Raw genomic sequence first — 26301 nt, 5'->3', positions numbered from 1 at the left:
CTAACTTTTGTGTCTGCCCTGTACATATGATCATGAAGCAATTATTGCACCATTCCCTTTTTTCTCTATCACAGAGAGCAAAGAATACCTGGTATCTTGGATGGAATCTGCAGGCTCAAAGAAAGATTCCTGAGGAGCAAATGGGCTATCCTATGAGCTTGTCAATCTGTGACTTTCTAATCCCTTTAGGTATATAGTAAAAGATTCCTGCCACGTTTGCTTTAGACACAATTGTAAGTGTAGGAGAAAGGCCACAGAAGCTTTTGTTTCTTAGCTATTCTGTCTACATAAACAATGGCCTGCAGCCTCAAAGGAGACTGCATATATAGAAAGCCACACTATGTAACTTATTAAAGACTTCTTAGTCTAGTCTTTTGGCTTTTATTCTCCCTATTTCTTACTTTATGACATTTATTAACTTTACTTTTTTTACTTATAGTATTTTCTAAGTAGGAAATGTTTACACAGTGTTGAATTCTAAAGGGCAGAACAGTACTCACTGAAATGTAATACATACTACTCTTATATCCAAACCACGAAGACCTCTTCTCCAGAAGAATCCACTATCACTGGTTTCTGGTATGTGTTTTCAGAGTTGTTCTGCACCTTGCGTTTCTAACTTAACAAAACATTTCAGATCATGCTACATTAATGCCTATAAAGTTGCCACATTGTTTTAAAGGAAGCATAACATTAGCTTATGTAGTTTTCTTTAACCAGTTCCATCATTTCTGACATTTAAATTGTTTCCAGGTTTTTAATTATGAATTCTGTTGTGATGGATATTTCTATGTCATAGTGATTTTATACATATATATTTAGGAACTGATAGGTTAAATGTGTGTACTTTTTACTAGTTGTCTCTATTATTACTGTGTTTTTCTTTTTCAGTGATTTCCACATATATTTATTATTTCCTTCTCTTGTAGTCTTTGATTTAAATTTGTGCTTTTTTCCACTTTTTAAGATAGAAGCTTAGATGATTGGTTGCCAACCTTTTTCCCCCTAATTAAAGCATTTAGAGCTATAAATTTCCCTTCAAGCACTGTTTTAGCTGCACCCTAAATTTTTTTTTAATTTTTTTTAAAAAAAAATGTTACATTTTATTATTTATGTCAAAAATTTTATGATTTCCCTATAGTTTACCTGTGTGTTATTTAGAAATGTGTTTATTGCAAACATTTGGGGCTTTTCTAGATATGTTTTTATAATTGATTTTCAATTTGATTCTGTTTTGGTCATAACACAAATTCTTTGTAGTTTCAGTCTTTTAAAATTTATTATAACTTGTATATGAATTGGTGAATATTCCTTCTGCACTTGAAAAGAAAATGTATTCTGCAGTTTATGGACTTACTCTTTTATAACTGTTGGTAAGGTTAAGTTGGTTGTTTAAGTTTTCTATTACCTTAATTTTTTGTCTAATTTTATATCCACTACTAAGAAAGGGATATTAAAATCTCTAATTATGATTATGGATTTCTCTATGCCTTCCTTTATTTTTGTTGGTATTTGGAAATTTATGTGAAGCTGTGTTATGAGGTGGATACATGTTTATTATTTTTATGTCATTTTGATGAATTGACCTTTTATCATTTTGCAATGTCTTCATCTCTGGTAATATTCCTTGTTCTGAAGTCTATTTTGTCTGATTTAAATATAGCCAATTTAACTCTCTATGCTTAATGTTTGAATGGCATATTTTTTTCTGTACTTTTACTTTTAAACTGTCCTTTTATACTTAATGTGTGCCCCTTGTAAATATTAGGTCTTGTTTTTTATTGTCTGACAATTTATGACTTTTAATGGGAATGTTTTGTCACTTACATTTAATTTATCTTTAATATGCTATGGGTTAAACCTACTATCTTGCTATTTATTTTCTATTTGTCCTATCTCTTCTTTGTTCCTTTTACTTCTTTTTGAATTAATTTATCATTTTTAAAATACAGTCTTTTTCCTTTACTGGCTTAGTGGCCATACCTTTAGTACTATTTTTGTTAATGGTTACTCTAGGGTTTACAGTATTTATCTTTAGGTTATATCATATATAATTTTATACCCCCTAACAATTTTTATGTTTTTGTTATCATATGTTTAAATTTTATTTATATCATAAACCAACTATACAATGTTTAAAGAAATTAAAATGTGAAAGAAAAATATATTTGTATTTACCCACACATTTTTCATTTCTAAATGCTCATTTTTTGTGTAGATCTGATATTTTCCTTCAGCCTAAAGAAATTCCTTTAACATTTCTTGTACTGCAGATCTTCTGGCAACAGATTCTCTGACTGTTTGTTTGTTTGAGATAGGAAATTCTTAGAAAAGACATCTTAATCAAATTACAGATTTTAGACAACATTGGTGATTCTTCTCGACAAAATACTCAGTTTACTTGCTCTCCTAACCCCCCTTTCTTCCTAGCTCCCCTTGAAACCAAATGCTTTATTTCCAAATTGCAATATAACTATAACCATTAACCAGTTTGGAAAATGAGAATTTTACTCTCTCTAGATCACTTCACAGCTTCTCTTCTCTTTTTTATCATCCCCATTATTAGGAAATCCCAGTTTGTATCAAATTCACTGTAGGTGATCTGCTTAGAAGATATCTAGTTTCATCTACTTTGAAGATTTGGTGTGGTAGGCTCAGCTATCTCATGTACTATAAGCCTTTTTAAGAAGAGGCAACAGTAGGGCATATACGGCACTGTGTATGATTAATAGGAGGATATTTTTAATTCTTTGTAACATTGTCTGTAGTGATTAAAAGTTCTGTTCTTGTACATGAGCAGTTGAGGCCGTAAAGGATAGGAAAGTGAGTTTCCAAGGTGCACAATATCCATTTTTCTATTTTATTGTTTAACAATCTTTATCTCTTGCTGTCAAGATAAATAATGTTATCAGAACTATATACCAACCAATCTTATCTCCATCAACTTTAGGAGCTTGTTCTCCAACTGCCAGTCTTCTCTCACTCTACATTGAGCCTATCAGCAAAACCTGTCAGGTGTACCTCCAAAATGTATCCCAAATGTGATCATTTTTCTTTCCTTCTAGTGCTCCCCCTTATGCCAAGATATTTCGATCTCTGATGTAGACCTTTCTAATAGCCTCTTAATCTGTCCCCTTGATTCCACTCTTACCTCCTAAAAATCTGTTCTGTTCTCTACAGGGCAGCAGAGTCATCCTTTTAAAGTCAAAGTCAGATTATATCACTTCTCTGGTCAAAACCCTCTAATGGTTTCCATTTACTCTTAGAAGAGCAGCCAGTCTTCACCATGGCAATTGTGCCCTGCATAGTCTGGTCCTACCTCTCAATGCCATTCCATTTTACCCCTTACTGATTCTGCTCCAGACATACTGGCCTCTTTGCTTTCCCTTGAACATGCCAACCATGTTCCATTTTCTGGGCTTTATTCTTATTGTTTCTTCTGCCTGAAGGTTTACCCAGATACTCTCAAAGTTGGAATCCCCTATTTACTCAAGCGTCTGCTCAAAGTCATCTTCACAACACTTCTAGTAACCCTCCCACTTTTTCTCCTTGCCAGCATAGTTACTCTCTACCCTTTTCCCTCTAATAAGTGAGGAGATACATCTAAAACATAATTCAGGCTCAATTTCCAGCAATAGCCCCTTACTGATCACGTATGAAGTACTATATACATTTTGGTGCTGCTTAAGTGGTTGGTTTACTACCTAGTATATACATTATGAGCCTGTTATTAGAACAGTTATTAGAAAACTTTGTAACCTCCCTGTAGTGAATGTGTATCCTTGCATTATAGAATATATTATTTATTATTTCATTCTCTTTTCAGTCTCTTTTGTTTCACATTTATGTTCTAATGTTATATAATGTATTTTTTTAAAGCTGTATTAAATTCTTTCTGGAACAAGATGGGATATAAATAAATAAACCCAGAAGTTGCAGTATTTCTTACAGAAGTTTTAGTAGAACTAAATAACATGACATCAGTTCTAGCTTTCATAGAGTCACTGTTTTTAGTTCAATAGAAAAAAATGCATAGTGACATTAATAAATTTTAACACATGCACTTAGAGAAGATAATTTGATATATTTTTTTAATAAGGAACATCTGTGGGATAGTGTATCCAGAATATTTTTTCTGTAACTTTCTCTCCCCCTTCATATGTTTAACACATCTTTTTATCTTAGATGTGCACTTCAGGGATAGCTAGCTATTGGCTCACTGGACATAGTTACCCACCCATGTGGGCAGAGTTAATATATCCAGAGATAGACACATGGCTCATTAGTTGGGCCAGTAAGAAATTTCCTGAATAATTTTGGGTTTGAGACTGAAAGACTGTGGTTGAACCTCTGAAGTGTACTACAAGGCAGCCATGTTTTTCTTTATGTGGGAAGAGCCTCACTGCAATGATAGAGGATTAAGCCTACCCATAGAAATAGATGAAATATGAGATAAAACCTGTACAAGTTTCACTATGTCTTTGTGCTTCATTTTGTAGAATTCTTCCTTGTACTCAGTAAGATACTCCAGTATCATTTTAGTAAATTACGCATTTTGCTAAGCCAAGCCAAGACAGTTTTGGTCATTTTTTTTTTAATACTGAAACAGGTTTCATTTCAACAAATAGTAAAGGAACAATTAAAATAACATGATTGTCACAATCAGATTAATGAGTATTAAAAATACTGGTAATATCAAGTATTGGCAACTCTGAAAGGAACTGGGTATTCATAAAAATTTTTTCTTCATCTTAAAGCAGTCCCCGATATGGCTAGCATATTTTGCAGTGCTGGTTTGCTGGAGGTGTATCCTTTTAGCCTTCTTTTGTCTGGGAAACTCCTTATTTCACCTTCCATTTTAATTGAGAGTCTTTCTGGGTAGAGCAGTCTTGGTTGCAGGTCATTGCTTTTCATGACTTTAGAATATTTCTTGCCATTCCCTTCTGGCTTGCAGTGTTTCTGTTGAGAAGTCAGACGCTAGCCTTATATCTTATATCTTATATCTTATATCTTATATCTTATATCAGGGCTCCCTTATATCTTTCTCTCCTGCTTGCTTTAGGATTCTCTCTTTGTCTTTGATATTTGCCATTTTAATGATGATATGTCTTGGAGTGGGCCTCATTGGGTTCCTCTTGAATTGGACCCTCTGTGCTTCCTGAACTTATGTGACTTTTTCTCTCCTCCAATTAGGGAAGTTTTCCCTCATGACTTTTTCAAACAGGTTCTCTATCCCTTCCTCATCCTCTTCTCCTTCTGGGATCCCTATTATATGGATATTATTTTGTTTCAGGTTGTCCTGCATTTCCCTAAATGCCTCTTCATTCTTTTTTAGTCCTTTTTCATTTTCTTGCTCTTTCTGGGAGCTTTTTTTCTACCTTGTCCTCCAGCTCACTGGTTTGGTTCTCAGCTTCATCTAGCCTGCTTTTGATTCCTTCTACTGTGTTCTTCAATTCAGAAATTGTATTCTTCATTTCCTCTCATCTTTTATTGAAAGTTTCTGTGTCCTTTTTAATGCTGATACAGTTTGCAGTAAGTTCCTCGTAGTTTCCCTGTAGTTTTTTGTAATTCTCTCTGAGCTCACTGAGCTCATTGAGATCCCTTAGAACTGTTGTTTTGAACTCAATATCTGAGAGTTTATTTACCTCTATTTCATTTAGTTGTCTTTGTGGGTATTCCTCCTTTCCCTTCGAGTGGGGAGTATTTCTTTGTCTTCTCATTATTGATGAGACTCTTCTCTTTTGCTTCTGCTTCTTAAATTGATCTGTCTTGATTTCCCGACTTTGTGGTGTGAACTTCTGTGGTTGGAGACCACTGTTTTTACTTTCTGGATCTGCCTCTGATGATGTCAGATGTTGACCCTGTCTGACCTTAGGCAGTCTGTTTGAGACTTCCAGGAATCTACTGTTTGTGGCTGTCTCCTTCAGCTGTTCTCTCCACACTCAGAAGGGCACCTTCAACAGCTTAGGGCGGGGTGGAGTCCCTCCTTGGGGCAGGGTTATTGGGTCCTTTCACGCTGATGCTGAATGGGGGAGGAGTCCACACTGGGATCCTGTTGGCTACTCTCTCTGTACTCTCCCCAAAGCCTCCGTCCCCAGTATCTCCTCAAGTGTCTCCAGACCTCTCTGCACCCCCTTTAGCCAGGGATCTACTGTCTGTGGCTGCCACTCTGCACTCAGCAGGCGGCTTAGACAGTACAGGGCAGGATGGAATGCCACCTGGAGGTGTAGCTATTGGGTCCTTTGACACTGGTGCCACTCAGGGGGAGTGGTCTCTGCCTGAGCAAGATGGCTGCTGCTGCTGCATGGAGGATGAGTCAACACTGAGATCCCGCTGGCTACTCTCTCAGTTTTCTCCCCAAAGCCTCCTTCCCCAGTCTCTCCTCGGGCGTCTCTAGCCCACTCTGCTCCCGCCATTGCCAGAGACCAGGGTAAGTGGCTGCAAATAAAAATTTTGGGTTGGCCCTTTAGAAGGCTCTTTGCATCTCCAGCCACCTGTCTCTGGCAGAGAGCAACCCTGCCGTTTTTCACAGCTGGCTGTTTTCTGTGTACTTTTTGGGCTCTGGTGCTGTGGGCTAGGGATTCCTGCTTTTGGTTTAGACCCCGCTTTTCTCAGGGGGATCCAACTGACCGTTTCAATATCCTTCTGATGCTGCCACCCATGGGTGCCCCGCCTGCCTTCTCAGGTCTGTACCGCACTCCTAACCAGTTAGATTGCACTAAAGCCGATTCTTCCGTCTCTGAGGTTACAAGGCTCCTCTCTCGCTATTGTTTAGTTGTTTGTTGAAGGTGATTTCTCCACAATTTAGTTATTATTCCCAGTTGGTCCTGGGAGGTCAGTGTGACTTCCACTCACTCCTCCGCCATCTTGATTCTCCTTGTCATTTCTAACTGATATAGTTAGTTATAGGTACAATGAGTAGTAGGAAGTAACGTAGGTATAGAATCCATATCCTTACCCTAAACTACCAGAACCTGAGACTCTGTCCAAATGTAGAAAGCTCTTATTCCTAGAGTTAAATTGTGAAGATATACAAGTTGATGAGTACTTAAGAGTATATAACAATTTTTATTAATGCAGTTGTTTTCCAAGTTTAGGCTGTTTCAGATTTTTGTTTAATATTCTTACTTCAGAATCAGAGTAAGATCCTGAGATAATAATATTAGGCTATATTTGGTCCCTCAGATTAAAAAGCCCTTGGAATAGAATGATGATGTTGTAACATACCTTGTATCATGTGACTGAATGTTAGCCAAGTCCCCAAAGACAAAACTTTTATCACCAGCTGAGTGTAGCAACAAGAGCTTTCATCTTCTCTTGCAATCAGCACTTTGTGTTTAATGTTTTAAAATATTTGGCAAAGACAGAAAAACACAGAAAGCAGGTGTAGCTGTTACCTTTAATTGGAATTTAAAAATTAATATGGTGAAACAGTGTTCTGATTTTTGCCCTTTTGTCATTGTCCAGGTAAAGAGAATCCAGAGTACTTTTCTCAGCTGGTTTTCTTTTTTTTCTTAAAGAAGATAGTTGTATTAAGAAGAAATTATTTGCTCTAAACAGTACTGAGACCAGTTGCATTTTGAGGGGTTTTGTGTGTGTACATAATCTATGTACAATAATATGTAATGGTTTTATACATGAGAGGGATTATTCAAATAAACATTGAAAAGTCATTTCTACCAACAATCTCAATTTTTTTTTCCAAACAAAAATACTAGCTCAGGAAAACTAATTAATTTGGTTTTAAGCTGCTCTCCTAAGCCCTTACCAACTTCTAATTGTACAAATGAAACAGAAAAACAGAGGCTACAAACTAGTCTTGATCACTCATGAGGTGAAATTTTACTTTTTATTTTTTTCAGTTAATTTAAGTCAAACATCATATTTTCCCTAGTTTGAGAATTAGGTTGATGCTAGCACAAAGTGAATGAAGATCTTTCTTGGGCAATAATAAATTTTGATTTCTCTCTGGGATTAATGTTCCAAGCCACCAATTTATGCCACAGCCATTGAGAAAGTGCTTCCACACTTGAGGGGCTCATGATTTTACGAAGACAGAAGATTCTGGGAAATGAACTACTTAACTCGTTCTTTTCCCAGTAAATCTGAACTAGGGTTCCTTTGGCGGCAGCAACCCGGTCTATACAAACATCCTCATCTGCTGCTCAAGGCTTCCACACTTAACTGAGGGCCCGATTCCTACTAAATTTACATTTGTAACTTTGAATACTTGTGGGCATAACTGTAAGAGTACAGAGTTTGGATTCAGGTAGCACTGAGTAAAAAATTACTCCCTCCTTTAGTACTGGTACAACCTTGAGAAAATTATTTAGCTTCTCAGTCTTACTTTTCTCACCTATCACAAAAGGTTGTAATGAGATATTATATCTGAAGTATCTTTTGAAGTACCAGGCATTTTTAGTTTCCCTAACATTCCTTATTCTACCATATTTCTTTCTTCCTGGTCATGAGCCCAAATACTAGCTTCTATAGTCCTTCCTTTTATCTTAAATTCTTATCCAAGTAATACTCTATGCTTGGTCTCATGATCTTTCAATGGTTTTGCTTCTCCTTTACCTTCCCATTGTACCCTGTGGAACTTGTCCTATGAGAAAAAATTTCCTTAAGTCCTCAGCCTTATTAACAGAATTATTTTTGTACGGTATTTATATTTGGAACTACTACAAGAATTTGATCACCCCTTGGTCAGTCTGAAGTGGAAACTACTTTGGCTTCTTTATTGCACATCCACATGTCTGGAACATTGGTTGTTCAGTAGTGTTCAGGTTCCTTTTTGCTGCTTATAATCTATGACTTCTATGTCCTCTGCTAAAAATAATCTCTGGTACAACCATCTTTCAGCAATATGACTGTCTTGCTTTCTTGTGGTCATCTACCAATTTCCAAGTTACTTTTTCATGTTAATTAAATGTTTGTACCAGGTTGGGAGTCTTTTTCCCTAATCTCATTTTATTCTGTTGTTCTAGATGCCATCACCGGACTCAATGGAGATGCCTGATATGGACTCAATGGAGGTGTCTGATAACATAGTCACATAATTTCTTAACATCATTAACTCTAGTTATCCTCTGTGTCTTAATGATTATTCCTGAAATCTCATCTGGAGATGTTGTATAGGCCAATGACTTCTCTTCTACATGTATTCCATTTCAGTCACCCAGGGGAAAAGAAAGTCTTAGCATGGCACTGCCACAGCATACCAGCACCACTGACCATTTTTATCCTTATTGACAGCCAGCAAGTCAGTGAGTGAATCAACTCTAGAATCTCACCCTTAGAGTGTGCTTTTTCTAGGATCACTTCAATTATTTTAGGTCGTGTCCCCTAGGAGCACGGCTCAAGAGATTCTTGTGCAGTGATTTGTTAAGAGAGTACTCTACAAAAGAAAGTGAAGAAAACAAGAAAGGGCAGAGGAAGAAGTGAGGCAAAGATGTGGCTGATTTCAAAAGAAGTCCCACCTTCAGCTTGATCCCATAGGGGTGCTCTGGAGAGTAAATGGTACCACAGAATTATCCCTCTTACGAGTCAGTCCCTATGTGGGGCCAAGATGCAATGACTTTTCTTTTGTAACCCTGTTATTTGTTATCCACTGCTGTGGGACATGCCTAGGTGGTCGACTCTTTAGAACCCAGATATTACTGGACAAAGAGACTCTAACTGACAGGGTAAAGTTATGATAGTTACCAGTTTCAGTTATATTCCTAGCATTCCATTGTAGGATTGCATTTATATTTTATTTAGATGCCTAATTATCATACATTTTTATTATTTCTGATTTTTTTCTGTTATAAACCAAAGCAGAGATTAATATTTTCTCTAAATTGTCACATGTAATTTTTTAAAAAAGCAATAACAAGGTAATTGGCAAAATATGAAAAACCCTAGACTCATCAGCTTTTTACTGTGTCATTCTCATACAATTTAAGGATGATATTTGAGTTCAGTTTGGTTTAAAAGATGGAAATGTGTTAAAGTTGTTGTGTGGATATAAACATAAGAAATGGAAATTAAAATGAAACCAAAAACTGTACAAGTAAAATTTGAATAACTAAAAAAGAGTAGAAGTTTAAATTTGTTTTGGAATAAATATAATTTTTATATTTAGATGAATTTTCTAATTCCTTAACAAATATATTGAAATGTAAGACTTGACTGAAAAGTGGGTTAAGGGATCCTCTCATTGACTTAAGTATGTGAAATCAGACCTGTATGTCATACTTATGCCACAAAAAGTAATTTAAGAATAGGTATATACCCATAAGTGAGAAAGAGGCAGCACAAGAAGCTGTCCAAAAATATGTAACTTAAGAGGGGTGGATTTTTAAAAAAAGAAGAACAAGAAAAAAAAGCTGTATGTAAAGCTAACACTAGGGATTTAGGTAAAGGAAAAAGTGAAAAAAAGTATACTTTCGTCCAAAATTATTGAAAAAAAAATCACAAGATATTTATATAGGAAAACCATATTAGGAAAAAAGAATGAAATAATATAAGATAGAAATTGATAATTAAAATGCCTCAGATGCTCAATTTTTGAAAAAATACATTTTAACTTATAAGGATTCAAGGATGATAAACTATTTTCATAAAATTCACCTAAGGGAGAGAAAAGGGCAATTGGAAAGATGTATACCATAGCTGCTAAGGTTACTGGTAATGACTTTTTTTAACCTGGGTGGTGGGTACACCCGTGTTGTTTCTAATATTACATTTTCAAAACACACCTTTAGAAGTCTGATATATTTCCTCATAAAAATAAGATTAATATAGGTTTTAAAACAGACAAAGAATTTTAAACAACCAATATATTAAAAATAAATTACAGCTATAAATGTAAAGGAGGAACAAAATAATTTTGTTCAGTTCATACAAAACACACTGTTTGGTTCAATTTACCAATTCCAAAATACTTAAAATCGAAGCATTCTAATTTTTTACCCATCTAACATAACAAAATATTGTCTTGGTAAATTGGTATCTAAAACTTAAACAACACATTCCACAACAGAATTTGGAATACAAGATCTGATAATTTTACAGCATGGACATGAGAACATCATAGTGAGACTTTCATGATGTTAGAGCACATTTATGAAAAACAGCAATTGAATAAGGGTAGTAAATTGTCAGTAAAAGCATTGTTATTCTGCAGAGGTACAATCATAAAGGTAATTTAGCACTAATATTCAAAAAAGGAAAACAGTGATACTGAGCGTTATTCTGTTAGTCCACTAACAGCCACTCCTAAAATATGGAAGTAAATATTAAGTGGCAAGAAAGTAGCACGTTCTTAAGAATATAGCAAGACTATAAAAATAAACAAACTGTAGGAAAACTTCATTAATGATTTATAAGAGAAGATGCACATCATGTTAATTAAATTTACAGATGATAGTAAATTGGATAGTGTTGACAAAACCAGTAAGGGCAGATAAAAAGGACCTAAAGTGGTTAGAAATATGGGCAGGAAATGAAATGTGATTCAACCTGGAAAAATGTAGCTAATACATCTGGGGGAAAATAATCAGAAACACAGCCATTCAATTGGCAGGATATACAGTACTTGGAAAGCAATAATACCAAGGGACTTTCAGATGATAGCGGGTAGCAAATAATATATGATCTTGTAATGCAATATGAGAGTAAAATCAGTCAATGAGATTTTAGTCTGTATATGCAAAAGCTTCACATCATATGGCTGGAAGATAAAAGTTACTTAAATGATGCTATTGAGATCACAATGAGAAAAGCAGTTTAGGGCATAACTGCCTCAAGTATACTTGTAAACTGAGTAGCGTTCAAACTGGAAAATAAATGTATAATGGAATTCAGACTTTAAATTATAGGAGAGGTTTAAAATAACAAAACATATAACATTTGTCCATCTCTGACTAGTTATGAAAACATTTCACAAATACTTGAAAGATACAAATATCATGGAAGCCAAGTAATTTAGGAAGGTAAAATAAGGGATTTATAGTCAAGTAATGGGATGAAATTAACAGAAATTTAAAACTGAATCCGGGAAATGTTTCCTGACAGTGAAATCTATTAGTCTCTGGAATGGATTCCCTAGAGACATGAGGGGAAGTTCCATTGCTCTAGTCATTGGACTACACTAAGGATGACACATTACTTAAAAAAAAAAAAGATAGTAAAAACTAATTTGACCATTTTGCATTGGGAGAGGTGCACACAATAACATCGCGAGGTCTCATCCAGTTGTCTTAGATGGTCTCAGACTTCTCTGACGTTATGTCCTACCATCAAGAAACTGCAAGTTATTTCTTTTTAATTGATAATTTCTAAAAGGCCAAATTCCTATTTTCCAGCTCATGGACTTCAATTTCCTGGATGATTATTATTTTTTCTTCTGAATCATAGGAATGCTAGCAAAGTAAACACCCTTCCTTTTCCTTGTTGATGAGATACGGCCTTAAATATTTCAAGTCTTTTGGATCAAATCAGATGAGGTAGCTGAATTCTGAAGTCTCACTTACACCAGTGCATTGAAAACATATTTTTATTCTAGTTTTGCAACCACAACTATGCAATATATAAAAATTCATTCACTTCCTTTTCTAGGTTAATCCATGGAAAGATTTTTACCAGATGGTGTCCTGGAGGTACTATTTACTGTTAGCAAAGCAATATAACTGTGTTAGAAAAATATAGACTAAAGTATCCCAATGTTAAAATATTCTGTCAATTGTACTTTTAAATTATCTTAGCCTAAAGTTTGCCTATAACTTTATTCTGTGATCCAGCTAAGCAAAATGAATGTGCAAGAGGAATTCTTCTAGATAGTAATCAGTTTTAACACAAAGTGATTATTCTAAGCAGAAACAAAGACAAATTAAAATGAAATTATGTACCAGGCTTTAAGAGGTAAATTTTGTATATATGTATATTTATTTTTTAAGATATATATATGTATACTGTATTTTACATTATTAACTATATTATTATCTCTGTATAAAGAAGTTAAAAAAAAAAGAGGCTCTTGTCCTTGAAGTACTTAACAGCTTAGCTGGAGAGAAATATGTAAGAAGCAAATATAGGGGGTGTAGATACATATCAGTTATTTAATAAAAGCATTTAGATGGAATTGTGCAAATTATATAGAATATGACAAATATATTTGATTCAGTGGAATGGAGAATCTGTCGATGTCTAATAAGAAATGAGCCAGTGAAATGGGACTACAGAGTTGGAATAGACAAAGTACACTAATTTGAAGTTCTCCAAAGAAACAAAACCAATAGGATGGAGGGTTGGGGAGGAGTATCAATCTGATCTAATCTATATGTTATGATTATGGAGGCTGGCAAATCTAAAGTCTACAGAGCTAGCTCTGGCTGGGTGGCTCAGTTGGTTGGAGCATCATCCTGTATACCAAAAGGTTGCAGGTTCGATATTTACTCAGGACACATACCTAGGTTGTTGGTTAAATCCCTGCTCTCAGGATGTGTACCAGAGGCATCCGATCACTGTTTCTCTCTCATATCAATGTTTCTCTCCTCTCTCTCTCTCTCTCTCTCTCTTTCTCTCATTTAAAAAATATCCTTGGGTGAGAATTAAAAATTAATAATAATAATAAAATCTACAGAGCTAATATTTCAGTTCAAAAGCCATCAGGCAGAAAAAGCTAATATGGCAGTTTAAAGGTTGTCAGGCAGGACAGCTCTGTCTTACCTAGGGGAGGGTCAGCTTTGGCTTTTATTCAGATCTTCAACTGATTGCATGGGCTCACCTACATTATAGAGGGAAATTTTTTTACTCAGTCTACTGATTTCAATTTTAATCTCATTCAAAAATACCTCACAGAAAAACCCAGAATAATGTTAACCAAATATCTGGGCACCCTCTGGCCCAGTCAAGTTGACACATAAAGTTAACTGTCACACAGAGACTGAGAAGAATTTGAATTATAGAAAACAATTATAAGTTTTTTGTTTAGGGAAATAATGTAATAGAAATAGCACTTGAGGACTATTCTAATAGCAGTAAATGAAAAATGTGAGAGAAGCAGACATGATTCAAGAGAAGCTGGTAGCTGTGGAACAACGAACAAAGAAGGTCCAAAAGACATTTCTAAAAGGAGAGAGATCATGCTTTGGTCATGAGCTACAAGTATAAAGAAAGACTACTAATTTAATTTTAACAATAGATATCAATCTGATGATTTAGTGTTAAGTAGAAATGGGGAAGTTGAGATTATTTTGCTGTATTTGGTATCCAAAAATTATTTCTTTTGTCCATCCATGAAAAGAAAATCTTGAAAAGCACAATTTTATTCTACTTTACCCTTAAATATATTAAAATTTATTATGGAAATATATGATCAGTTCTGATTTTGGTATAATTAAAACTTAGCACAGTATATATATCGTAAATAATATAATAGTATAAGATAAATAGTATAAGATAAACCAGCCATCCAAGTAGAAGTGAGTTACGTGAGTTACATAAATTACATAAGTACAAGTAAGTTGAAAACTGCCTTTTTTTTTTCTTACCAAGTGATATTGCACCAAGAAAGCAATTCTTCTAATGTCACAGAACTAGGGCACCTGTTTTTTAGTTTGGAAATGTTTACATATTTGTTGTTTTTGTTATAAATAAAATTCAAAAGTCCCTAATCCAAGTAGGTAATAAAAAAATAAATTAGAGGAAAATTTTGATTGTAGAACAGTTCAAACTTTTAAACAACACGCATTTAGTCTAATCACAGAGGCATAATTCAAACTTACATACATAGAATTTATATATTTGTATAATACTAATTCTGTGCTGTTATTACATGGTGGCCTGCTGGGTAGCAGACAGGTCAACTTATAGGACTTTTACTTCTTTGCATTTATCTAATTATTTGTGTTGTTTTTCTGCTGCAACTTCTAACGTCTTCCTTCCCAAACCCTGCAGAGTTTCCTTAGATGCTAATATTAAAGAAGGGACAGGAGTCTGAATGGGAAGAGTCTGAACCTTCACTCTTCTTCAGCCATGGCATCCTCAGGTTGTTTTTGCTTTATTGGGTTTCTAAAAGAGATTTCTTCTGTCCACTCCTGAAAAAACAATTTTGAAAACCACAATTTTATTTCACATTACTCTTAAATATATTAGAACTATTTTTATCAAAGTTACACCTAAAAGGAAAGGCAGTTAATAATATTTAATAATATATAAAATATATAAATATGTATTTAATATATATTTAATAATCTATATTTAACTCTGAGGAATAGAACACTTTTATAAACATAAAACTATGATTTCACTTGTTAAAAGTATTGAGATATAATTCACATACTATGCAATTCACCCATTTAAAGTGTATAATTTAACAGTTTTGATTATTTTCAGAGTTATGTAACCATTACCACAATCAATCTTGGGACATTTTCACCACCTGAGGAAAAATCCCCATACACATTAGCAGTTATTCCCCATTTCCCCGTAACCCTCCTAGCCCTAGTCAACCTTTTTGTTTCTATGGATTTTTTTCTTGTGAACATTGTATATACAAGAATCACAATATATGGTCTTTTGTGGCTGGCTTCTTTCATTTAACATAATGTTTTTAAGGTTCATATATGCTGTGGCACAAATCAGTACTTCATTCCTTTTTATTCCTGAATAACATTCTGTTGTGTGGAATTACCACATTTTATTTTTACGATTCCATGTTTGCACTTTCAACTTACACTAAAATTTTTATTAACATGTTATGTACAAGGGTAGGAGACCACTAGCAAATTATTTAAAATTTTCAGTTGATTTAGGTATAAGATGATGTGATTAAAATGAAAATACTATAAGAGGGACTAAAAGAAGATAAAAATAACTCTCTTAAAAATACTGTTTTATGATTTACTGAGATCCTTCTCATATTTCCTAATATTCTCACTACAGCATTCTGTGGATAAGCATCATTATTGTTAGTCACAAAGAATTAGGACTTTGTGCTAGTTACCTAACCTTTCTGGGACTCTACTTGTCTGAGAAACAAAATGGCAATAGTAGGAAAGTATAAATGAAATAATACATATAAAAAGTCTAAACAGGACCTGAAACGTTATTATTTTCCAAGAAATATACTAAGATCGGAAAACTAATATATTGCCTTTCAGGACCACACTGTCTAATATATAGGCACTAACTATATTTTAGATACTCAATAGCCACATGTGGCTGGCTAGTAGCTATTGTGTTGGATGGCATAAATATAAAGCATTCTCATCTTCTAGAAAGTTATATTTCAGCACGGCTTTTGGATCTTAAAATGTAGTATTATGGATAGGCATACACATGGCTACCAAATAAGGAAGAACATTCTAAGGGGGTGTTTTAGACATATGCTCAGAGTGGTGTGGGATCTCTTCCTTCTGTAATGGTCAAAGCCCTGGAGCTAGACCTTGAAATATGGGTACACACAAAGGAAGGAGATAATTTAGTAGTATCAGATTCTGCATATGCATATCAAAAGTGCAAGGCATTTAAATGAAGTAAAGGACTTAAGAGGTAGAGACTAATGAAAATATCATTAAGGAATTAGAAAAGGATTGTATTATAGAAGGATTTTCCTTGTTTAAAGTGTTAGGTTGTGTTGGGTTTTTTTTCCTTCTTTCTGTCAACATTGAAAGTAATCAGCCTTTGAGAAGAGAAATAGTTATGTTAGGAAGGTTAATATGACAAAAAGATCAGAACAGATAGGATGGATCACAAACTGGGCCACTTAGAAGGTGTTGCTACAGGTCATATTTGGACCATCAGTAGTCTGTATTATAATAATGAGAGAGGAACCCAAAGGAAAACTTGAAAAAAAATATGAAAGAAGAACCAGGGTGACTGCTTGGAATGGGAGAGATTTTGATGGCCGACTAGGATTGGAGAATGAAGAAAGGTGAGAAGATAAAAGCAACTGAGGCGTGGAGCAGAAAGAACACAGCAATAACAACTAATATTATTTGAATGTTTGTTGTATACCAAGTACTATAGAGAGTAGTAATATGGCTTATCCTTTTTAATACTCAAATAATTGTTTAATGTAGGTATACAGTAATTATCCCTATTTTATAGATGAGAAATTCAAGAGAGAGTTTAGTGAGGAGATACCTACTACTTTTATAATCTGCCTATTATTTCATTATTAATATAATTCTAATTGTTAAGCAATTTTTTTGGAAATCTGTCTCTCTGTAACTTGACTGTCAGTTCTGCTTCTGTTCTGTGAAGTAACAGAACAATCCCCTTTTTCCTCCTCCCAACCTCTTCCCCCACAGGTCAGAAAGCTCTTGACTTATGTGAGAAACTTTATGGCTTTTCTTAATCTTTTTTCTTTTAATTTATGGTTCAATTACAGTTGTCCCACCTTTCTCGCCATTGTTGATCCCACCTTGCCCCCCACTTCTCTTGTCAGTTCCTCCCTATTGCCCCCATTGTCCATGCCCATGAGTCCTCTATTTGTGTTCCTTTGCTTGCCCCCTTCTCCTTCTTTCCCGTTATCTGCCTCCTCTCCCCCCTCCCATGGCCACTGTCAATTTGTTCTTTATTTCCAAGTTCTATTTTGCTCATTTCTTTATTTTGTTGATTAGGTTCCACTTACAGGTGAGATCCTATGGCATTTGTCTTTCATCGCCTGGCTTATTTCACTTAGCATAATGCTCTCCAGTTCCATCCTTGCTGTCATGAGGGATAGGAGTTCCTTTCTTGTGCTTCATAGTATTCCACTGTGTAAATGCACCACAGTTTTCTAATCCACTCACATACTGATGGACACTTAGGCTGTTTCCAGCACGTGGCTATTGTAAATAATGTTGCTATGAACATTGGGGTGCATAGGTTCTTTTGAATTGGTGATTCAGGATTCTTAGGGTATAGTCCCAGTAGTGGGATCTCTGAATTGAAAGGCAGTCCCATCTTTAGTTTTTTGAGAGAATTCCATACTGTTTTCCACAGTGGCTGTACCAGTCTGCATTCCCACCAACAGTGTACTGTGATTCCCTTTTCTCCACAACCTTGCCAGCACTTGTTTGTTGATTTATGAATGATGGCTATTCTAACTGGTGTGAAGTGGTATCTCATTGTGTTTTTAATTTGCATCTTTCTAATGGCTAGTGATGTTGAACATTTTTTCATGTGTCTATTGGCCCTCTGTATGTCCTCCTTGAAGAACTGTCTGTTCAAGTTATTTGCCCATTTTTTAATTGGTTGGTTTGTCTTCCTGATGTGGAGTTGTGTGAGTTCTTTATATATTTTAGAGATCAAAACCTTCTCTGGGGTATCATTGGCAAATATGTTTTCCCATATTGTTGGTGCCTTTTCCATTTTGTTGATGTTTTCTTTAACCGTGCAGAAGCTTTTTAGTTTGATGTAGTCCCATTTGTTTATTCTTTCCTTTATATCCCTTGCCCTAGGAGATGTATCAGTGAAAATATTGCTCTGTGGGATAGCTGAAATTTTCCTGCCTGTTTTCCTCCGGGACTTCTATGTTGTCGTCACTTATATTTAAGTCTTTTATCCATCTTGAATTTACTTTGGTGTATGATATAAGTTGGTGGTCTAGTTTCATTTTTTGCATGTACTTGTCCAGATCTCCCAATGTCATTTATTGAAGAGGATATTTTTACTCCATTTTATGTTCCTGGCCCTTTTGTCGAATATTAATTGACTACAGAGACATGGGTTTACTTCTGGGCACTCTTTTTTTTTTTTTTCCAAATACATTTGTCTCTGCCTTCCCACCACCACTTTCCCCTGCCTCCTCCCCCTCCAACCCTTTCCCTTTGGTTTTGTCCATGAGACCTTGACTTTCCCCTTCCCATCCTTTTCCCCCGCCTCCCCTCCCCCATTCCCTCTTGTGTCTGTTGGTTTCTTTTCCTTTCAGTGTTGCTGGTCTTATTTTCCTTGCATCTTTGTGTTGTTGGTTAGGTTCCGCTTATAGTTGAGATCATATGGTATTTGTCTTTCACCCCCTGGCTTATTTCGCTTAGCATAATGCTCTCCAGTTCCATCCATGCTATCGCGAAGTTTAGTGGTTCTTTTTTTCTTTCTGCTGCATAGTATTCCATTGTATAAATGTACCATAATTTTTTGGTCCAATCATCTACTGATGGGCATTTAGGTTGCTTCCAACACTTGGCTATTGTAAATTGTGCTGCAATGAACATTGGGGTGCATAGGTTCTTTTGTATTGGCGTTTTGCGATTCTTAGGGTATAGTCCCAGCAGGGGAATCCCTGGATCAAAAGGCAGTTCCATTTTCAGCTTTTTGAGGAAATGCCACACTACTTTCCACAGTGGCTGCACCAGTCTGCATTCCCACCAACAGTGGACTAGGGTTCCCTTTTCTCCACAGCCTCGCCAGCACCTGTTGTTTGTGGATCTGTTTATGATGGCCATACTGACCAGTGTGAGGTGGTACCTCATGGTGGTTTTGATCTGCATTTCTCTGATGGCTGGTGATGCTGAGCATCCTTTCAAATGTCTCTGGGCCCTCTATATCTCTTCCTTGGAAAAGCGTCTGCCCAGGTCCTTTGCCCATTTTTTGATTGGATCATTCATCTTCTCGGAGTGGAGTTGAGTGAGTTCTTTATATATCTTGGAGCTCAAACCTCTATCTGATGTATCATTAGCGATATATTTTCCCATACGGTGGCTCCCTTTTCATTTTGCTGATGTTTACTTTAGCCGTGCAGAAGCTTATTTTGATGAGGTCCCACTTGTTTATTCTTTCCTTTATGTCCCTTGCTTTAGGAGACATATCAGTGAAAAAATTGCTGCGTGGGATATCTGCGAGTTTCCTGCCAATGTTCTCCTCTAGGACTTTGATGGTGTTGCGACTTATATTTAAGTCTTTTATCCATCTTGAGTTTATTTTTGTGTATGGTGTCAGCTGATGATCCAATTTCAATTTTTTGCATGTAGCCATCCAGCTCTCCCAACACCTTTTGTTGAAGAGGCTATTATTGCTCCATTTCATGCTTCTGCCCCCTTTGTCAAATATTAGATGCCCACAGAGACGTGGGCTTATTTCTGGGCTTTCTATTCTGTTCCACTGGTCTATGGGTCTGTTCTTGTGCCAGTACCAGATTGTTTTGAGTATAGTGGCTTTGTAGTAGAGTTTGATGTCCGGTATTGTGATCCCTCCTACTTTGTGTTTCTTTCTCAAAATTGCTGCAGCTATTCGGGGTCGTTTATGGTTCCATATAAATTTTTGAAATGTCTGTTTATTTCTGTGAAATACATCATTGGTATCTTAATAGGGATTGCGTTGAATCTATAAATTGCTTTGGGTAGTATGGACATTTTGATGATATTAATTCTTCCAATCCATGAGCACGGTATATGCTTCCATTTATTTGTGTCTTCCTTAATTTCTTTCTTCAATGTTGTATAGTTTTCTGCATACAGGTCTTTTACCCCTTTGGTTAAATTTATTCCCAGGTACTTTATTTTTCTTCTTGCTATATCGAATAGTATTTTTCTTTCTGGTTTCTTCTTCTTCTATTTCATTGCTAGTGTACAAAAATGCCTTTGATGTACAAAAATGCCTTTGATTTCTGAATGTTGACTTTGTATCCTGCTGTTTTGCCAAATTCACTTATTAGGTTGAGGAATTTTTTTGGTAGAGTCTACAGAGTTTTCTATGTACACTATCATGTCATCTGCAAACATGATAGCTTCACTTCCTCCATTCCTATTTGGATGCCTTTTATTTCTTTTTCTTGTCTGACCGCTGTGGCTAGGACTTCCAATACGATGTTGAAAAGAAGCGGTGAGAGCGGACATCCTTGTCGTGTTCCCGATCTTAGTGGGAAAGCTTTCAGTTTTTGCCCGTTGAGTATGATGTTGGCTGTAGGTTTTTCATATATGGCCTTTATGACGTTGAGGAATGCCCCATTTATTCCCATTTTGCTGAGTGTTTTGATCATAAATGGGTGCTGTACCTTATCGAATGCTTTCTCTGCGTCTATCGAGATGGTCGTGTGGTTTTTGTCTTTTCTTTTATTTATGTGATGTATCACGTTTATTGACTTGTGTATATTGAACCATCCCTGCATCCCTGGGATGAATCCCACTTGATCGTGGTGGATAATCTTTTTAATATATTGCTGGATGCGGTTTGCCAATATTTTGTTGAGGATTTTAGCATCTATGTTCATCAGCGAAATTGGCCTGTAGTTTTCTTTCTTTGTAGGGTCTTTATCTGGTTTTGGGATCAGGGTGATGCTGGCCTCATAGAAAGAGTCTGGAAGTCTTCCCTCCTCTTGGATTTTTTGGAATAGTCTGAGAAGGACAGGGGTTAGCTCTTCTTTAAATATTTTGTAAAATTCTGCTGTAAAACCGTCCAGCCCTGGGCTTTTGTGTGCCGGGAGTTTCTTGATTACTGCTTCAATTTCCTCAGCTGTTAATGGTCTGTTCAAGCTTTCTGTTTCTTCCTCCTTCAGTGTTGGAAGATGATACTTTTCTAAAAATTTGTCCATCTCATCAAGATTTTCAAATTTCTTGGCATATAATTGTTCATAGTAGTTTCTGACGATGATTTGTATTTCTGTGGTATCAGTTGTTATTTTCCTCTTTCATTTCTGATATTATTAATTTGGGTCCTCTCCCTTTTTTTCGTGATGAGTCTGCTTAAAGGCTTGTCGATTTTATTTATCTTTTTAAAGAACCAGCTTCTGAATTGGTTGATCCTTTCAATTGTTCTTTTCGTCTCTATGTCATTCAGTTCTGCTCTAATCTTGATTATTTCCTTCCTACTACTTGCTCTGGGATTTATTTGTTGTTGTTTCTCCAGTTCTTGAAGTTGTAGTGTTAAGTCTCTTATTTGAAATGTTTCTGTCTTTTTTAGGTAAGCCTCTATTGCTATGAACTTCCTTCTCAGGACTGCCTTTGCTGTGTCCCATAGGTTTTGGACTGTTGTCTGTTCATTTTCATTTGTTGCCAGATATTTTTTGATTTCTTCTCTTATCTCATTATTGACCCATTCATTGTTTAATAGTCTACTGTTCAGTCTCCATGAGTTTGCAAGTTTTTGAAGTTTCTCTCTGAGGTTAATTTCCAGTTTCAAGCTCCTGTGGTCCAAGAAAATGTTTGGTATTACTTCGATTTTCCTGAATTTGCTGAGGCTTGCTTTGTGTCCTATCATGTGGTCTATCTTTGAAAAACTTCCATGAGCATTTGAAAAGAATGTGTATTTTGCTTCTTTGGGATGTAAGGTTCTATATATGTCAGTTAAGTCTATTTGATTCAGTGCGTCATTCAGCTCCACAATATCCCTATTGATGTTTTGTTTGGAAGATCTGTCCATTTCTGACAGTGGGACGTTGAAATCCCCTACTATCAGTATGTTACTGTCTATATCTTTTTTGTAGTTGTCCAAGATTTTCCTTATATACTTGGGTGCTCCTATATTGGGAGCATATAAGTTTACAATGTTGATGTCTTCTTGATAGATTCTTCCTTTAAATATTATAAAGTGCCCCTCTGGGTCTCTCTGTATGGCCTTTGTTTTGAAATTTATTTTGTCTGATATAAGTATTGCAACCCCTGCCTTCTTCTCTTGCCCATTTGCTTGGAATATTTTTTTCCATCCCTTTCCTTTCACTCTGTGTAGGTCTTTTGCTCTGAGGTGGGTCTCTTGTAGGCATCATATGTGTGGGTCATGTTTTCTTATCCATTCAGCTATCTTGTGTCTTTTGATTGGGGCATTTAGTCCATTTACATTGAGAGTTATTACTGATATAAACCTATTCATTTTTTTCTCTTCGTACCTGTGTTTTTCTCTTTCTCACTCTTTTCCTTCATCTTCTTAAACCAGTCCCTTTAGCATATTTTGTAGTGCTGGTTTGGTAGAAATGTATTCTTTTAGCCTTCTTTTGTCTGGGAAACTCCTTATTTCCCCTTCTATTTTAATTGAGAGTCTTGCTGGGTAGAGCAGCCTTGGTGGCAGGCCCTTGCATTTCATTACTTGGAATATTTCTTGCCATTCCCTTCTGGCCTGTAGTGTTTCTGTTGAGTAGTCGGCTCCTTGCCGTATCAGAACCCCCTTGTATGTTACTTTCTCCTTCTCCCTTGCTGCCTTGAGGATTCTCTCTTTGTCTTTGATAGTTGTCATTTTAATGATGATGTGTCTTGGAGTGGACCTCCTTGGGTCCCTCTTGAGTGGGGCCCTCTGTGCCTCCTGGATCCATGAGACCTTTTCTCTCCTCAAATTGGGAAAATTTTCCATCATTACTTTTTCGAAGAGGTTCTCTATCCCTTGCTCCTCTTCTCCTTCTGGTGTCACTATTATGCAGATATTATTGCATTTCAGGTTGTCCTGCATTTCCCTAAATGCCTCTTTGCTCTTTTTGAGTGTTTTTTCCATTTCTTGTTCTTTCTGGGAGGTTTTTTCTACCTTATCCTCCATCTCACTGATTGGATCCTCAGCTTCATCCAGCCTGCTTTGGATTCCTTCTACTGTGTTCTTCAATTCAGAAATAGAATTCTTCATATCCTCTTGTGTCTTCTTGATAGTTTCTATGTCCTTTTCCAGGTTGCTATAGTTTGCTGTAAGATCCTGATAGTTTCTCTGCAGTTTCTCATAGTTATCCTTGAGCTGGCTGAGCTCATTGAGCTTCCTTAGAGCCATTGTTTTGAATTCCATATCTGATAGTTCCCTTGCCTCTATTTCATTTAGCTCTCTCTGTGGGGAGTCCCCTTTTCCCCTCATTTGGGGGGAACTTCTTTTTCTTCCCATTTTTGTGAGAGTCTGTTAAGTAATTTATTTATTTATTTATTTATTTCTGCTTCTGCTTCAGTTGATCCATCTAGATTTCCTGACTTTGTGGATTAAACTTCTATGGTAGTAGGCGGGTTTGTTTGTTTGTTTGTTTGTTTGTTTTTCTTGACTTTTCTTTCTGGGCCTGCCTCTGATGATATGAGTTGTTGACCCTATATGACCTTGGGTCGTTTATTTGAGCTTTCCAGGAGTCTATTGTCTGTGTCTTACTCCTGCTTTGGGCAGCTCTGTGACCCCTTTGGCCAGGGATCGACTATTTCTGTGGATCGCTCTGTACTCTCACGCTGGCTCCTTGAGCGCGCTCCCCGGCCCGGCAGGATCCCCCACCCACCTGGACGCTTATTCTCCTTCTGGGCACTCTTTTCTGTTCCATTGATATGTGTGTCTGTTCTTATGCCAGAACCAGACTGTTTTGATTACAGTGGCCTAGTAATATAGTTTGATATCAGGTATTGTGATCCCCCTACTTTGTTCTGTTTTCTCAAAATTTTTGAGGCTATTCAGGGCCATTTATTGTTCCATATACATTTTTGAAATATTATTTCTATATTTGTGAAATATGGCATTGGTATTTTGATAGGTATTGCATTGAACCTATTGATTGCTTTGGATAGTATGGACATTTTACTGATGTTAATTATTCCAATCCATGAACATGGTATATGCTTCTATTTATTTGTATCTTCCTTAATTTCTTCAGTGTTATGTAGTTTTCTGAGTATAGGTCTTTTACTTCCTTGGTTAAGTTTATTCCTAAGTATTTTATTTTTCTTGTTGCTTTATTAAAAGGGATTTCTTTCCACTTTCACAACTTCTATTCAACATAGTATTGGAAGTTCTAGCCACAGCAATCAGACAAGAAAAATAAATAAAAGGTATTTACATTGGAAAGGAGGAAGTAAAGCTGTCCTTGTTTGCCGATGACATGATAGTGTACTTAAAAAAACCCTGTCGACTCCATCAAAAAACTACTTGACCTAATAAATGAATTTGGCAAAACAGCAGGATACAAAGTCAACATTCAAAAATCAAAGGCATTTTTGTACACCAACAATGAAATATCAGAAAGAGATTAGGCTTTTCTTAATCTTACATTCTGATGACTAAGCATCCTAACTAACTTAAACATTTCCTCTTAGAATCTAGGTTTTGTACCATTCATCTTCCTAGTTTCCTTATTTGGGTTCACTCTAATTCATCACTGTCTTTCCTGAAAATGAGGTGTCCAGAATAAATTTCAGTGTTCCCAGAATGGTTTGACCAATCTAGGATTCAAGGCAACTATATTCTCTATATATACAGGCATTTTATATGTTGATGCATTAATGAGTAAGGAGCTTCCCAGCTGAAATTTTTAGCAGGAATTTGGAAAGTGAGCATTGGTGCTCATTCATTCTTTTATTCAGTTAAGTACTTACTTCCTAACTACATATTCCAGATACTTTAAGATACTCAGACTAGAAATAAATAGTATACTAGGGCCAGAAACTGGGACACAGAATATTTTTGAGTGACTCTTTCTAATAAGGACACGATAGAAAAGCTGACTCTGTTATTTATATGAAAAAAATAAATAAGAATAATCAGGGATATTCTTTAAAAGTAGCATGATAACAAGAGACTGCCCCACACTGATGTTAAAACATAATATTAAAAAATATGTTAATTTAAATTGTATGATAAGAGTACATGAATAGACAAATAGATCGATTGATTGAAAAAAAAGTACAGAACTAGGCTCAAATACATATGGAAACTTAACATATAGTAAAGGTTATGTTTTAAATTAGTGTGAGAAAAGTGATCATGTGGCAACCTGTTAGCCATTTGTATGCACATAAAATGTTGGATTCTTACCTCACATCTTACAATAAAAATTTCAGATGGAGCAAAGATTTAATTTTGAAAAATAAAAACATATAAGTGCTGGAAAAACTCTGGGAGAATTATTACTTTTTATCACATAGGTGAGAATAAAATTTGTTATATTTTTTTATACTATAGAGTTCACTACTTTAAACTTTTTAGTATGACTATTATATAAAAGAGAGTAATGAACATTTATACTCATCATTCACCTTCAACAATTATCAATAGATGACATCTTATTTTATCTATAAACCCACACCCTAAATTTCACCCTAAAAGAAGTGAAATTTCTTTTCACTAGATTATTTTAAAGTCAGTGTGAGAGATACCATTTCATCTGTGAACATCCATAAATCTTTCAGTATGTATTTCTAACATGTAAAAACAATTTTTAAAAAGTATTTTTCATGTTAAAATTATTATAATTTCTTATATCTAAAGGAAATTTGAAGAATATCTAGAGTACATTTTTGTAAACATGACCTCATATCTTAGCTGCCCTGTTTGCTTTTCTACTTACAGTCTTCATTTATTATGGGGCTTTGTGATAAATTTATTGATAAATTTTTATTTAGAAATAATTTTAATCTCAGGCTACAGCTACAAAAATATTACAGAGAATTTCCATAT

This window comes from Pteronotus mesoamericanus, unplaced genomic scaffold (assembly GCF_021234165.1).
Source record: "Pteronotus mesoamericanus isolate MK-2021 breed Mesoamerican mustached bat unplaced genomic scaffold, CSHL_Meso_final contig_52, whole genome shotgun sequence".
Taxonomy (NCBI): domain Eukaryota; kingdom Metazoa; phylum Chordata; class Mammalia; order Chiroptera; family Mormoopidae; genus Pteronotus; species Pteronotus mesoamericanus.
The sequence above is the reverse complement of the archived record's forward strand: the minus strand, read 5'-3'. Positions refer to the sequence as shown.